Genomic DNA, 13,340 nt, shown 5'->3' on the forward strand with positions numbered 1-13,340 from the left:
CCAGGCATCTCTCATGCCCACATGTCTCCTTAAGCCGCATGAAAAGCAAAGCACTGAAAAAAAGACAAATATCATAATGATGCTCTTAAAGGTAGTCTTAAAGTTGCATGCCCTTGCACACTTCTGGGCCCACGAGCACACCCCTTCTTGGCTTACATCCTGGGACGAGAAACCAGTTTTTGAGGAATTTATCTATGCAAGGCAGAATGTCCTAAACAACCGACATTGCTTCCCCTCCAAACCCTGGCATATTTCTAGCAAGTCTGTACATTTATAACTGGCTGCTTAGTAGGGAAATGCTCTTTCTGAGCCATCTCTACCATCTATTTTCTTTTGACATAAATATGAATTAAAGTTATGGCTTGGTATGATCTTCCCAGGAAAAACTGTAGATTACATCAATGTGACCCATTAAAGCAATCTTAAATACCCACTGATGGTTCATTATTGCAAGTTACTTTCCTTCCTGATGTAGAATTTATTCAATATATCGGAGGAAAAAAAATCTACAGGAAGGCATTGTCTGTGCACTGCATTAAAAAAAAGGGAATTGCAAGGGATAGAGGAGTCTCCATTTACTCAACTCTGCTGGATGAACAGAGCAATGTAGACCATGGGAAAACTTTAATTAACAAAATTTAACAAGAGCAAGGACAATCTTAACCCATGCAGCAACAGATCATACTGTGTGAAATATGAAAAAACATGGATAAAATACTAAGCCTGCTTGAAAATACTCAGAAACTCAAGAAAATTGAGGGCTAACCCATCTCCTGTTGCGTGTAGTACATAAAGCAGTGTGCATGGCATTGTACCCAGAAGCAGTGGGTAATCACTTACAGGATCTCCCACTTTATGAAGTGATATAGGTCAGAGGATGTGTGGTTGTGGAAAAGACCAGTGCTCCAGCAGTGAAGGGACTTCCCAGGTATGAGGGGCCAGTGGCTCATACCTAACTCGTACATCAAACACTTAATTACTTTATAAGTTTGCGGCAGCTTTTATAACACCTCTGCCCCATTGCAAGGCAAGAAACAGCACGTTGAGTTGAAAGCTTTATTTAGGTGCAAAAGAGGAGATGGAGGACTCCCCAAAGCATCATCGCTCCTTCCCCATCCCCTGCACAGAATCCAGTGACATAAGGTGGCTGTCAGGCTCTTCCAGCTCAGGGGAGATGGGACTCCACAAGCCCTAAAAAAACCCTCTCTTCCTTTATTTTATGCATTGCCTCTGCATCCTTACAAACATTTTGCTGTGAGTCAAGACTAGAGGGATTTTTTTTTTCTTTTCACCAATATGATTCAATTAAATAAAAAAAAAAAACACCACACCTGTCTGGAGAAAGTGGGGTTTGTGCTATGGAAAGAAACACGGTTCAAACCCAATGCTGAGTGAACACGTACACTTACCAGCGTTTCTCCCTTGCAGACAGCGCTGAGGGCACACATCCAAGAGTCGATTGCCAGCAGCCAGCTCTGAGCTCACCATCCTACGAAGAGTCCTGCCAAAGGCTGACTTTGGCTAACCTCCAGCTCATGCCACCATGCGCCCAGGAGCCCTCAGAGCCCAGCACAACCATGGAAACCAACAGAGGGAAAAAGATAGGGATCTGCACCTTGTCACTGGGTCCTGTTGTGGTGCAAAGTCCTGAGGCATCGCCAGTGTTCAGCAAAGTGCCAAGTGCCTAAAGTGCCAAGCAGAGTTAGGTGCTGGGTGCAGGAGATCAAAGGTACCCTGAACCCCCTCCACACCCACTCCATCTCCTCTGACTTCTACTGAGGAGGGCAAGGTAGCAAACAGTGCTGCCTGCTCAGCGCAGGAAGCCTCTTTTGATAGCCGGGCACATCACCTTGCCTTTTGCAGCAGGTTTATAGTCTCCTATGCTCCCAGGATCCACAGAACACCCAGACACAACCCCCTTTTCCAGGCATCCCTGCATCCATAGGGTTAGGTGTGAAAGACACTGCCAGAGCCTTTCCCCAGTTGCTATGGGGCTTGTGCTACTCAAAGCCTTCCTCTAACAGGATGGTTTTGCACAACAAAACCTGCCCCAAAGTGCCAAGAGGCTCCTGTGGGTACGTATAGCAGAGGGTCCCTGGGGAAAAGTACCCTGAATCATTTAGAGGAGGCCAGGCTTGCAGGCTGCAGCTGCAAGGTGAGATGCAGCACATCTTCCATTCTCTTAATTCATAGTATTGACAAAACATAAAATATTAATTCCAGAGAATACAGAGTTCTTTTTAAAGAGACTGATTTGTAAAGGTTGGGAGAGGGTCCTTTGCTGTGCAGAACAGATCAGACAAAGAGTCTTCAGCATCAGGCAGAGGGTTTTGCATCAGGGAGCGCAGATTCCCTTCTCTCTTCTTGCCCTACAGGCTCCTGCTCGCGTCTTGGGCTGGAGGGGCCTCAGGGTATCATCTCCTTCCACTGGCCCAAAGCAAATGGTCCTCTGCAATCCAATCTGCCAACACCTCCCCTAAAATGACACCCTGTGAGTAACCCTCCTCCTCCTCCTCACCACCATCACCCACCACGAAACAGGGGACACCCGCTCAGGTGGAAGAGGGTAGGGAGCCAAGACCCAACTGAAGCCTACCTTTTTTCCCAAAAATTTCCAGTGGCATCAACTTCTTTATTTGCTCCAACTTCCTTCCAATTTTCTGTATTCTTCGTGCATCTAATTAATGATTCAGATAATTAATATGTTTGGAGCAGAATTCTCTTCCCATCTATAAAGTAGCCGTGCCAATTCTTAGCCCCGATTTTAATCAACATATTTTGTCTTAAGCTTTCAGGAGAAAACAGCTTGAGACCAAAGACTTTTCTGTCTCTTCATAAGACAATTATTCAAAACATTACCAGTAAATCTTAACACACCTTCATCTGCAAGAAGGATTTCTCCCAGCACTGCTACACAGTCCACCCACCTATAGATGCGACCAGGACTACAGTCAATACATGTTAATTAAGCTGTAATGCACTCCAATTAAAATTATAGGATCTGAAGGATAGACATTTATTTTTGTCAGTAAATTAATTTAAGCATTCATTAATTTTAACTTTAATTTTTTAAATTATATATCACTTTAATGATAAATAATTCCTCTCATTACAGGGAAAACATATGGAAGAGAAAGATAAAATGGGAAAGACTTGGACCCAGTAAGGAATACGTTCTCCGGCATTTCCTTCTCTTTCGGCACATCAGCAACCCCATTTATGTCAGCAAACTGGGCTCTTTTGAAAATTTGGCTGGCAAGTGCAGTGCTGAAATAAGAACAGAGATTCTTTGAGTATCTCACCTCCTTCTCTGCTGGGAACATGAAAGCTTGGCTGTGAAATCTCAGTGTTTTAGAATAGCTGAAACTCTGCTACCAAAATAAACACTTTTCTACAGAAATTATTAACATGTTAACAGTTTTTTTAATTCATATAGAAAAGGGCAGATTGTTTTACAGCTTAACCCTTTCTGCACCTATCCCAGGAAGGCAGCACTGGCTTGCAATCAGGCATAAAACCCTCCCTAACTTGGGTATGGCAGGTAATTAAATACAGAGCAGACAAGCGATATTTGGAGAACTGAAGGCTCAGAGGAGACCTTATAGCAACCTTCTAGTACCTGAAGGGGGCTAAAAGAAAGCTGGGGAGGGACTGTTCACAAAGGCTTGGAGTGACAGGATGAGAGGAGGGCAGCTATAAACTAGAGAGGGGAAGATTTAGACTAGACATAAGGAGGAATTTCTTCACTATGAGGGTGGGGAGGCCCTGGCCCAGGTTGCCCAGGGAAGCTGTGGCTGCCCCATCCCTGGAGGTGTTCAAGGCCAGGTTGGATGGGGCTTTGAGCAGCCTGGTCTGGTGGGAGGAGTTCCTGCCCATGGCAAGGGGGTTGGAACTAAATGATCTTTAAGGTCCCTTCCAATTCAAACCATTCTATGATTCCATGATTCTATTTTAAGCCTTCTTCCCCCAGCAGATGCTGTGTGGTAAATGATGTGGGATGGCCCATATAAGGGTTTTAACCCTCAACATCTTCAGCCCAAAGGACTGCCCAACTGCTCGCCTATCAGTGCCCATCACATCCCTGCCACACATTTTCTCTGCTTTAACTCACTGTAAAACTAAGCAAACATCCCAAAGTCTTTCCCTTCTGTATGAAGACGAGCACAGAGTGTCTCACACCCTAAAACACTTTCTCTGAGATCACCAAGCACACCGGTGCAGTGCTTCCCGAAGCCAGGATGCTGTATAAATAGCAGCATCACTTACCAAGACTCCTCCACACAGACACACCATACCCGGCATGAGACCTGTCAAATGCCAAAAATCAAAATAGATTAACTGAATAAATTATTCAAAGGAGAGTGCCATTACTCTTCAAGCACCATGCTGGACTGCTAATAATTGATCAGCTTCACAGTCAATGGTGGCAAACAAATAGCAAAACAAAGTTGTTCAGTGAGTACCTGACAAAAAAAAAAGAGCTAGGAAAGCACCAGGTCTCAACCTCCAGGCAGCTTTAGACCTGCAGTGCAATATAGTCTCTTCTTCTTAAATTTCTTCCCTTGAAACAAGTACTTTGCCCTCTTCCCAGCCCAGTTTCACAGGTATCATCACAAACAATTGCTGCTGTATTTTTAGTACACCACATCTGCTACAAATTCCTGGAAAACAGGGAGAGACTGAGTCCCTTTCCAGGCCCCATTGCAGAGGGCTCAGTGCAAGCAGGATGCACAGGCACTGTTCATTCAGATGCCTCCCTGCTGCCTTCTATGCAAGACAGGAGCACTAAGACAAGGGAAAGTCAGCAGTACAGCACAGCCAGGACAAGTCATGACTACTGGCATATATGTTAAGCAGAACATTGAAGCCTTCTCAGAGCCAAAATTCACTTCTTCCAGCGCCTCTGCCTCTTTACAACTCCTGTCTCACACTGTGCCATCTTCCCACAGTGCCAAAATTAACTGTTTTCCCTTCTCAAGATCCATACCCTTCCTTCCCCTTGGAGAACCATCCTTAGCAGGGTGGCTTTTCTGAAGCCAAAGGGATTCCTCCTACAAGAAGAAGTCCTGCTGCTTACATTTCCACATATCAGTGTAAAAGCAAGGAGTGGATCCCCCAGTGCTTTGAGCAGGTGGAGAGGCAGCCCAGCAGCTTGGAAAACCTCTTGGGTAGGAACATGCAGAACCAATATAATGGAGAAGGTTCAGTCAGAAGGGGAACGGAGCAGCAGAAGAGAAATCCTGCAAAATATTACTTTACTACTAATCTTCTGTTTACTTAACTACTGCAGATATTTGAGTATATTAAAAAAAGCCTTTATCCCCATTTATCTATTAGCTCTTCTTCCATCCAACTGTGCTGCTGAATTCCCATATTTATGACATCAGTGCATGTTGCTATAGAGATAATTAATTAATGCAACATAATAAAGTCAGTGATTTTACTACTTTGCAGGTTAACACAGGACTGGAATTAGAGTAGGAAGGATAGGAAACCTTACTTCTTAAAAAGCAGGATTTCTAACGATCCTCTAAGCACTGAAAGAGAGAGATGGGCCTGAAAATAATTTCCAGAGTACATGAAGTGTGCTGCACTTGGTATAATCGCTGTCATTAGGAGCCCAGAGAGGAATTGGAAAAACAGCAATAATAATGAATGAAGGTTCAGCCCTTCAATTGCAGGCAGAGACAAGAGTTCCCCAAGCATCCAGCAAATCTCTTTCTCGCAAAAAATCTCTTCCTCTTGGCAAAAGCTCACCAGGTATTTGGACAAAGATGGTACAAGATGTGATGTCTTAGAGGCTTATCCCAGATGCACAGAGCTTTTTTCCAAGAGCCCTTCAGTGCTGGCTACTCCAAAATCACCTTTCCAGGAGTGCCTGCCTTCTATGGAAGAAAAGCTGAAGGCAGGTTCTCCTCATGGAACCTTCTCAGCAAGCTCATGATGAGGAAGGGTTTGAGGTAACCTCTTTGCACCCCTGAAGACTCAACGTCATGCACAGCCATGAGCCAGTGGCCTCCCCAGCTGCTCATCAAAGCATGATTTTCCTGCCTGTCACAGATGGGCCACACGAGGAGGCAGGAGGTGAGATCAGACACTTTCACCTCTCTCATACATAGCTGTCTTCTGACAGTTATGTTGATATTTACAGCTGAGAAGGACATCAGTGTCTCATCAACATGTCCAAACACAGCAACTCTTTGATCAAGGCTATAACTCCATCCAGGAGCTTGCCTTCCTACTAAGAACTAGGCCAAAAGGAAAAAAACAGGGATACTATGGAGCATTGAAGCAGGTGCCACACTTGCGGTTTGGTCTACCTCCACCCTTTTGTTAATTTAGAAAATTAAAAGCAAAACCCTTTTCAAGCGAGGCCTTATTGTACTATTTGTCTTGTGCTAATTAGAATCTTTTTATATACTTTTCAGTTCAGGGTCTCTGCCTTCTGAGGTTAGAAAGAAGAAAGCAGCACAGATGAAATTATGTCACTTAACCCTCAGGACACTAGCATTCTTCAGCAAAGGTTGTTCTGCACGCAATGAACCGAAGGAGGAAAACCTTTAAGAGAAAGACATGTGAAGAATAAATGAGTAAAAGCCTGTGTTTTGGGACAAAAGTTATATCATCAGCCAACATCTGCCTTCCACAACCATGAAGGCTTTGTTGTGATATTTTCATGGTGAGCTTCACTGTCATAGAATTGGAGAATCACTTAGTTTGGAAAAGACCTTGAATATCATTGAGTCCAACCATTAACCTAAGCCTTCCAAGTCTGCCTCTAAACCATAGAATCATAGAACTGTTTAGGTTGGAAGAGACCTTAAAGATTATCTAGTTCCAACCCCCATGCCATGGGCAGGGACACCTCCCACCAGGCCAGGCTGCCCAAGGCCCATCCAACTTGGCCTTGAACACCTCCAGGGATGGGGCAGCCACAGCTTCCCTGGGCAACCTGGGCCAGGGCCTCAACACTCCCATGGTGAAGAAATTCCTCCTCTTGTCTAGACTAAATCTGCCCCTCTCCAGTTTATACCCATTGCCCCTCGTCCTACCACTACAAGCCTTCGTGAACAGTCCCTCTCCAGCTTTCTTTTAGCCTCCTTCAGGTACTGAAAGGTGGCTATAAGGTCTCCTCAGAGCTTTCTCTTCTCCAGGCTGAACAACCCCAATTCTATCAGCTTGTCCTTATATGGAAGGTGCTCCAGCCCTCTGATCAGCTTCACAGCCCCCCTCTGGACCCATTCCAACAGTTCCATGCCCTTCTTACACTGAGGATTCCAGAACTAGACACAGTACTCCAGATGAGGTCTCACAAGAGAGGAACAGAAGGACAGAATCCTCTCCCTCGCCCGGCTGGCCACGTTGCTTTTGATTCAGCCCAGGATACGGTTGGCTTTCTGGGCTACAAGTGCACATTGCCAGCTCAAGTCAAGCTTCTCATCGACTAGCACCCCCAAGTCCTTCTCTGCACGGCAGCTCTCAATCACATCATCCCCTGTCCTGTATTGAAATCAAAGATAGCCCCGACCCCCGTGTAGAACCTTGCAGTTGGCCTTGTTGAACCTCATGAGGTTCTCACAGCCCCACTTCTCCAGCCTGTCCAGGTCCCTCTGGATGACATCCCGTCCTTCCGATGTGGCAATTGCACCACTCAGCCTGGTGTCATCTGCAAACTTGCTGAGGGTGCACTCAATCTTGCTGTCAGTATCATTGATGAAGATATTAAACAGCACTGGTCCCAGTCCCACATCCCTAACCACCATATCTACACATCTTTTAAACACCTCCAGGGATGGTGACTCCACTACTTCCCTGGGCAGCCTGTTCCAGTGCTAGACAAGCCTTTGAATGAAGAATTTTTTCCCCTGTTGATGCCATAGCTGAAGATACCTGCACTTCTCAGAGCACAGTCCAGTGAAAAAACAACCAACAGAATCATTTAAAAACTAAAAAATATCATTTAGCAGAAAAATCAGAAGGGTAGAATACTGTAGTGCAATTTATAAGCCATCTCCACAATACACTATTTCAATAAAAGCCTGAAAAAGTGTGAAGCTTTTATGTTGCATTCATGCACAACACAGTTGAGGAAAATTAGAACAAAAAAAACCCACCCAAGTATTAAATGCATTACGATGTGTTTGGAGACTTCAGCATCAGCTACCAATTCTTTACAGCCTCAGCTACTTTCAATAGGATAAATTGCACCATGTCATTAAAATCCAGAGCTTATTGCCTACCATCTGCAGGCAAAGAAAGTTTCTCTATTCCCAAGTCGTAGCTGTTTTCCTGACAGGCTGCTGCTTTGACCTGTTGCAAGACTTCTTCACATCTGTCTGCAACACTCTCCCTAAGGAGTTCGGTCCAACTTAAGGGGTCATTTTATCTGCAGAAAGAGAGTGGCAGAAACCTGTGAGGCAATTTCCAGGAGGTAATTTGAATGGCAATATCCAATCTACCAAAATATCTTCTTTATTCGCACAAAAACCAGAGCAAACCTCAGTCTTGCAATGAGCAGCTGCTGCTGCATAGGTTTATAACTGGAATAAAGAGAGAATATATTTTTCCCTAAACCCAGACAAGAACACAACCCAGAGAGCAGAGACAAGAAATCATCTATGGTGAAAGTAACAATGGGCAATTTAGCTTGATTATATCCTTGCAGATCTTCCTATTTATAACAGTTTGCATTATTTTGAATGCAAACTGGGTTTTTTCCTGTGCATCAGCTCTCCCAAACGAAAGTTGTCATTAGCTCCTGATTAAAAAGGTTTTAAAAAAAGAGTGGAAACGAGCCCAAACAAAGAAGTAGTGCTGCATCCCAGTCCTGTTGTATCAGATTGACTGCTGCAAATGTCAGGTTTATTTACTGTTTGGAGTCCACTAAGCTTTTCTTTTGTTGGTGAGGTAAAAGTGAGAGTACTCGGCCAGATGGGAGAAAGAAAAACAGAGAAGGAGTAAAGGTAAAAAAATAAGCAACCACGGGGCCCATGTGTCCAGGAAGGTCCTGGTAGTTCTTCCTAGCAACATGCATGCAACTCTGCCCATAGACGCAGCAAACAAATTAAATGAGCTTCACTAGTGAGAGTCTGACCTTTTCCATCTTCCCCCCAGCAGAAATCAAGCTCCAATGGGGACCAAGAAGAGGGTTAGAAATAGCAAAGATAATAAAGTCAGTTATCAGAAGCACAGAAGACTGAAGGGAAATGAAAGACAGGTGAAAGGACAACCTCAAGAAAACCTGAAATATTGCAAGTCATCCTCTATTGCCCAAATATCATGAGACATAATCTATCCCACAAAAATATTGGCAGTGTAGGATGAGATCAGGTGAGGCTAGGAGCTCCGTTTCAGTGCTGAGAGAAGGCGTCTGCTCTGCTTCATACATTAAATGGCTCATTTTGGCACAAATTTGCTGCATATTTTTTAGTGGAACAGAACTTCCCTCTAGCAAGGTGCGGGCAGACACCAAACAAGATTACTTTGAATTATCCAGTCTCGATGGGATCCAAACCACAGGTAACAGCACTGATGATTTCAAGAAGCCAGTTCCTAATCCCAGTGACCACAGCCTCTAGGGGATATCTGCACTGTGCAGCCACCAATTCCTGTGACTGATGGAGAACCCAAGCCAATAGCGAGCTGGTTGACCACATCAGCACGGAGCACTGCCTGGGTTATTTAGCCCCTGTTAAATTAGCCAGGATGAGCACCACAGGTAGATGACATAGCAGGACCTGAGCACAGGATGACACTCTGCTCTACAGATGCACCAGCCTCATTAGTTCAGTCTTTGGTGGGTATCGTTTTTATAGATGCATAGTCAAAATGATGGGAAAGCGGATAGAGAGGAAGGGACCCTCCACCCCTGCATCTGTCCTGACTATACATACAGTGCACTGCCTCCGCAGGGCAGGCTAAGGTCTTTCTGGTGAGCAAAAATGCTGCTCAGAGATCACAATTGCACTCTCAATCCCACAGCCAAGTCCACATTAATTCACTGCTCCAAATTGCCTTCTCATTCCAAACAGCATAGGTACTCAATTTTTGCCCAGCCTTCAAAAGTGGGAAAAGCAAACTTCAGTAAATGCAAAGTAATTCCGTTCCATTCTACCTTTTAAATGCAATGTTTAATTAACTCTACCGGGGCTTCTTTCACTCTAACTGCCGGTGTTTCCATGCCACCGAAGTTAGGAAAACACTTTCTCCCTTTGCACAGAGGGCCCCTAGCTTTCCCTCTCTGTTTCATGCTGGCATTACATCAACTAGAGACCAGGTCCTTGGGTGCGCAGAGTCCAGCCCCAAACAGAAAGAGCTTCTCCTTCGGAAACCAACAACCAGACAGTAGGTTTTTTACTGCTTTGGCTGACCCTTGTTTGGACTTCAACCCAGTACCTAGGCAGGGCTCTGGTACTCCAGTAGAAGAGGAGAAACCAAGCTCTCACCCCACTAGGTCTAACATTTAGATTCAGCAATGCTAAACTGTCCAAAATCAGAGAAAGAAATAAAAGCAAAGGTGGGGGCGGAGGGAGAACAACCAAAACCAGATGTTTTGAAGCAGCTGGCATCTCTCTTTCTCCCAAGATGCTGATGAATGCAAACTCTGCAGCTTGACAGACCCCCATCGGCCGCCCTCTTCCTGCTAAAAGAGAATTCAAATCAGCTCTGTTGGATCTCATCATATTCTCCCCTTAAATAATAAAGTGGGGGAGGAGAGAGAAAGGATTTATTCATGTCACTAACTGTCAAAAAAAAATGTTTACTGTGCTAAAATAACCTGGGCTCTTGAACTGCAGGAAGGAAAAAATGATTAAAAAAAAAAAAAAGAAGAGAAAACACCCAGGGGAGACAGAACTGTGTGAACATCAGCTCTGCACACGAGAGGCATGGACATGTAACGTAGACATTGAGATGGGACATATGTGAGGTCTTCCAGCAGGTATTTACAGGGAAACATAGTAAAAGCAGATCAGTGGAAAGTGAGGGGAGTGTCTTGGTTGACTTAGCTCAGCTATTTTGGCTGAGCCCTGTGTTTTGGACAGAGCTGAGAACGTACATTTTTTTAGGCAGAGCTGTGTAGGACTCGAGCCAAACCTCAAGGCTAGCTCAACAGCTTGCAGAGCAGCTCCCCCAGCCCTGGCCTGCTGCCCTCCACGGTAGCAGACCACCCTCTCCAAAACCCTTCACAGAAGAAGAGACATCAGAAGTAGGACCGCAAGGTGCTGCCCCTGCCAGAGAAAGGTTAGGGAAACCAGGAGGCCCTAGAGGTAACTGCAAAAACTCAACATACCAGGAAAAACAAAGACTGAAACACATCTGCAGGTCTATCACGCAAGGCATGAACTACAGAGGTCCTTGCAGCAGAGCATGTGAAGGGCCCAAACCACAAATGTTTAAGCAAACTGGCAGGAATCCATCAAGGACTATTACACACCATGTTACAGATTAACTTCCAGCTCAGGATGCCCTGAAGCTGCAAAATGCCCCAGTCTGGGAGGAAGCAAGACAAGGGCACAGCATATTTCTTAGGCAAGTCATCAGATCCTGGCTCTCACTGGAGAGACGGCAAGGAACTCGGCACATACAATGTTTTGCACCACCTGTAAGTAAAGCAGCTGATGGCCACATGTTGCCAGTGCAGGTGCTGTGAGGCTGCTGGTACAGTCCCAAGAAGTATGTCCCCTTCAGGGGTGACCCACAGAGAGCTATACCAACCCATATCCAGGACCCCTTTATCACCTGCAGCAGGTAACTAGGGGCAGACACAGAGGAGATCCCACACTGAACATCTTGTCCTTTGACACACCCAAGAGACAGCATTACAATTGTGCGCAGAAGTAAGGAGCATGGCCTTCAAGACAGCCTTCCCAGAGTGGACATACCACTTTCTTTCAGGATGATGAACAATTTGCAGTGAAAGTGTCCCAGCCCTCCTACAATTAATTTCAGCCTTCTCACACAACCCAACCTGCCTCCTTTCTCTTCCACAAGCTTCCATCCTTTTATATTGGCGTCCATAGCTGAAATCCTGTACAGATCTATTTTCTGGTGTTTTTAGCACGTTCCAAACCTTTTGGGGCTCTCCTGAGCTTTAGCTGTTATTTCTTAGCCTGGGAGACACTCTGCTGGTGGGATCTAACAGCACAGGGAAGGTGCAGTGGGATCCAAACCAGTAGCTCACATCCCCACTTGGAGATTTAGAGGCAACAGCCACCTGCAGATAACAGTCAACAGGAGAATTAGCCACCAATAGCACAGCCAGTACCTGATTTGGTTGCTGTTCTCACATACCCTCAAGCCACCCAGCATCTGAGAAAGCTAAGAGGCCTTTCTATATAAATCACTGCAAAGCCAGGGTGAGGACAAACTTACCATGGATAATATTGATGTGACTGAATCCAGCAAGAATTTTTTCCACTGTAAACCATGCCTGGCCCTTGGGGGACAAGCAGTGGAGTAAGGTTTCCTCCCATCAGAATGTCTATTACAAGAAAATAAACCCAACTGCTTTACATTACCCTTTGATATTACTGTTTTGTGATCCAGAGGTGGTCAAACCATCACAATTTAGCAAGGGCTGAATGGCAGACTGGCCATCCACTGCTCAGACTGCCCGTGGACCACAAGGATGTCCAGCACACAGGATGCTCTGTCTAGGTGGCTGCACGTACAGGCATATCAAGAGCAAGCACGAGAATCGGGAACGACAGAGAAGCAATTACTCCATGACAACTGATGCTTCGTAACTTATTCCAGCAGCAGGATGTCATTCCAGCTCCATCTGCAGGAATTTCTGCCGTTGAGAAAGTCTTGAAGGTTAGATGGGAAGGATATCGCTCAGGGATGTGAGGGAAGCTAGTAGGCTCGGCATGGTGGGGAGAAGCAGGTGGAGGTTGGGAAAGCAGGGAAGGTGACAAGTCTTGGAGCTGCATGAAATTCCTATTAAATAGCTTAGAAAGCCAAGCGGTTTGGGTTCCTTGGTATAATTCCACAGGGAAATGCTGAATGAAGCTTCCCAAGAATGCCTTTTAGCAATATACATAAATTCTCTGCTCCAGCCCATACTTTTTCTGTGTTCAGTCTCTGCATGGTTCAGCAGCTGAAGTTTCCAGAAGGAACATTTGCTGAAACTGAATTTTACAGGAATATTAGAGAACATTTGCAAAATTAAATGTGACTTGACAGAAGGGGACATTTGTGATACAAACGTCACTCCAAAAAAAGTTACTCCTCTAAATCAGGGAACGCACAATTGGTATGTCCTTGCAAAATTATTCACCTCTCTAATTACAAGTTTTGAATATCAAAGGCTTACACTGCTTTGGAATCTACAGGCAAAA

The 13,340-nt window shown here is 45.0% G+C and overlaps 1 long non-coding RNA gene across 3 annotated transcripts in view; it reads right to left on the reverse strand.

Annotated features, from left to right (window-relative positions):
- Window positions 1–3,147: 3,147 nt before the first annotated feature.
- LOC138724023 (uncharacterized) overlaps window positions 3,148–13,340 on the reverse strand; it is a 39,398-nt gene continuing 29,205 nt past the window's right edge. For all 3 annotated transcript variants that reach the window (XR_011337962.1, XR_011337963.1, XR_011337964.1), the window contains exons 2-3: window positions 8,241–8,386; window positions 3,148–3,267 (exon numbers count right to left, since the gene is read on the reverse strand). This is a non-coding gene — a long non-coding RNA (uncharacterized lncRNA). The remainder of the gene's footprint in view (window positions 3,268–8,240; window positions 8,387–13,340) is intronic.

The sequence above is a fragment of the Phaenicophaeus curvirostris genome, chromosome 9 (assembly GCF_032191515.1).
Source record: "Phaenicophaeus curvirostris isolate KB17595 chromosome 9, BPBGC_Pcur_1.0, whole genome shotgun sequence".
NCBI classification, from domain to species: Eukaryota; Metazoa; Chordata; class Aves; order Cuculiformes; family Cuculidae; genus Phaenicophaeus; species Phaenicophaeus curvirostris.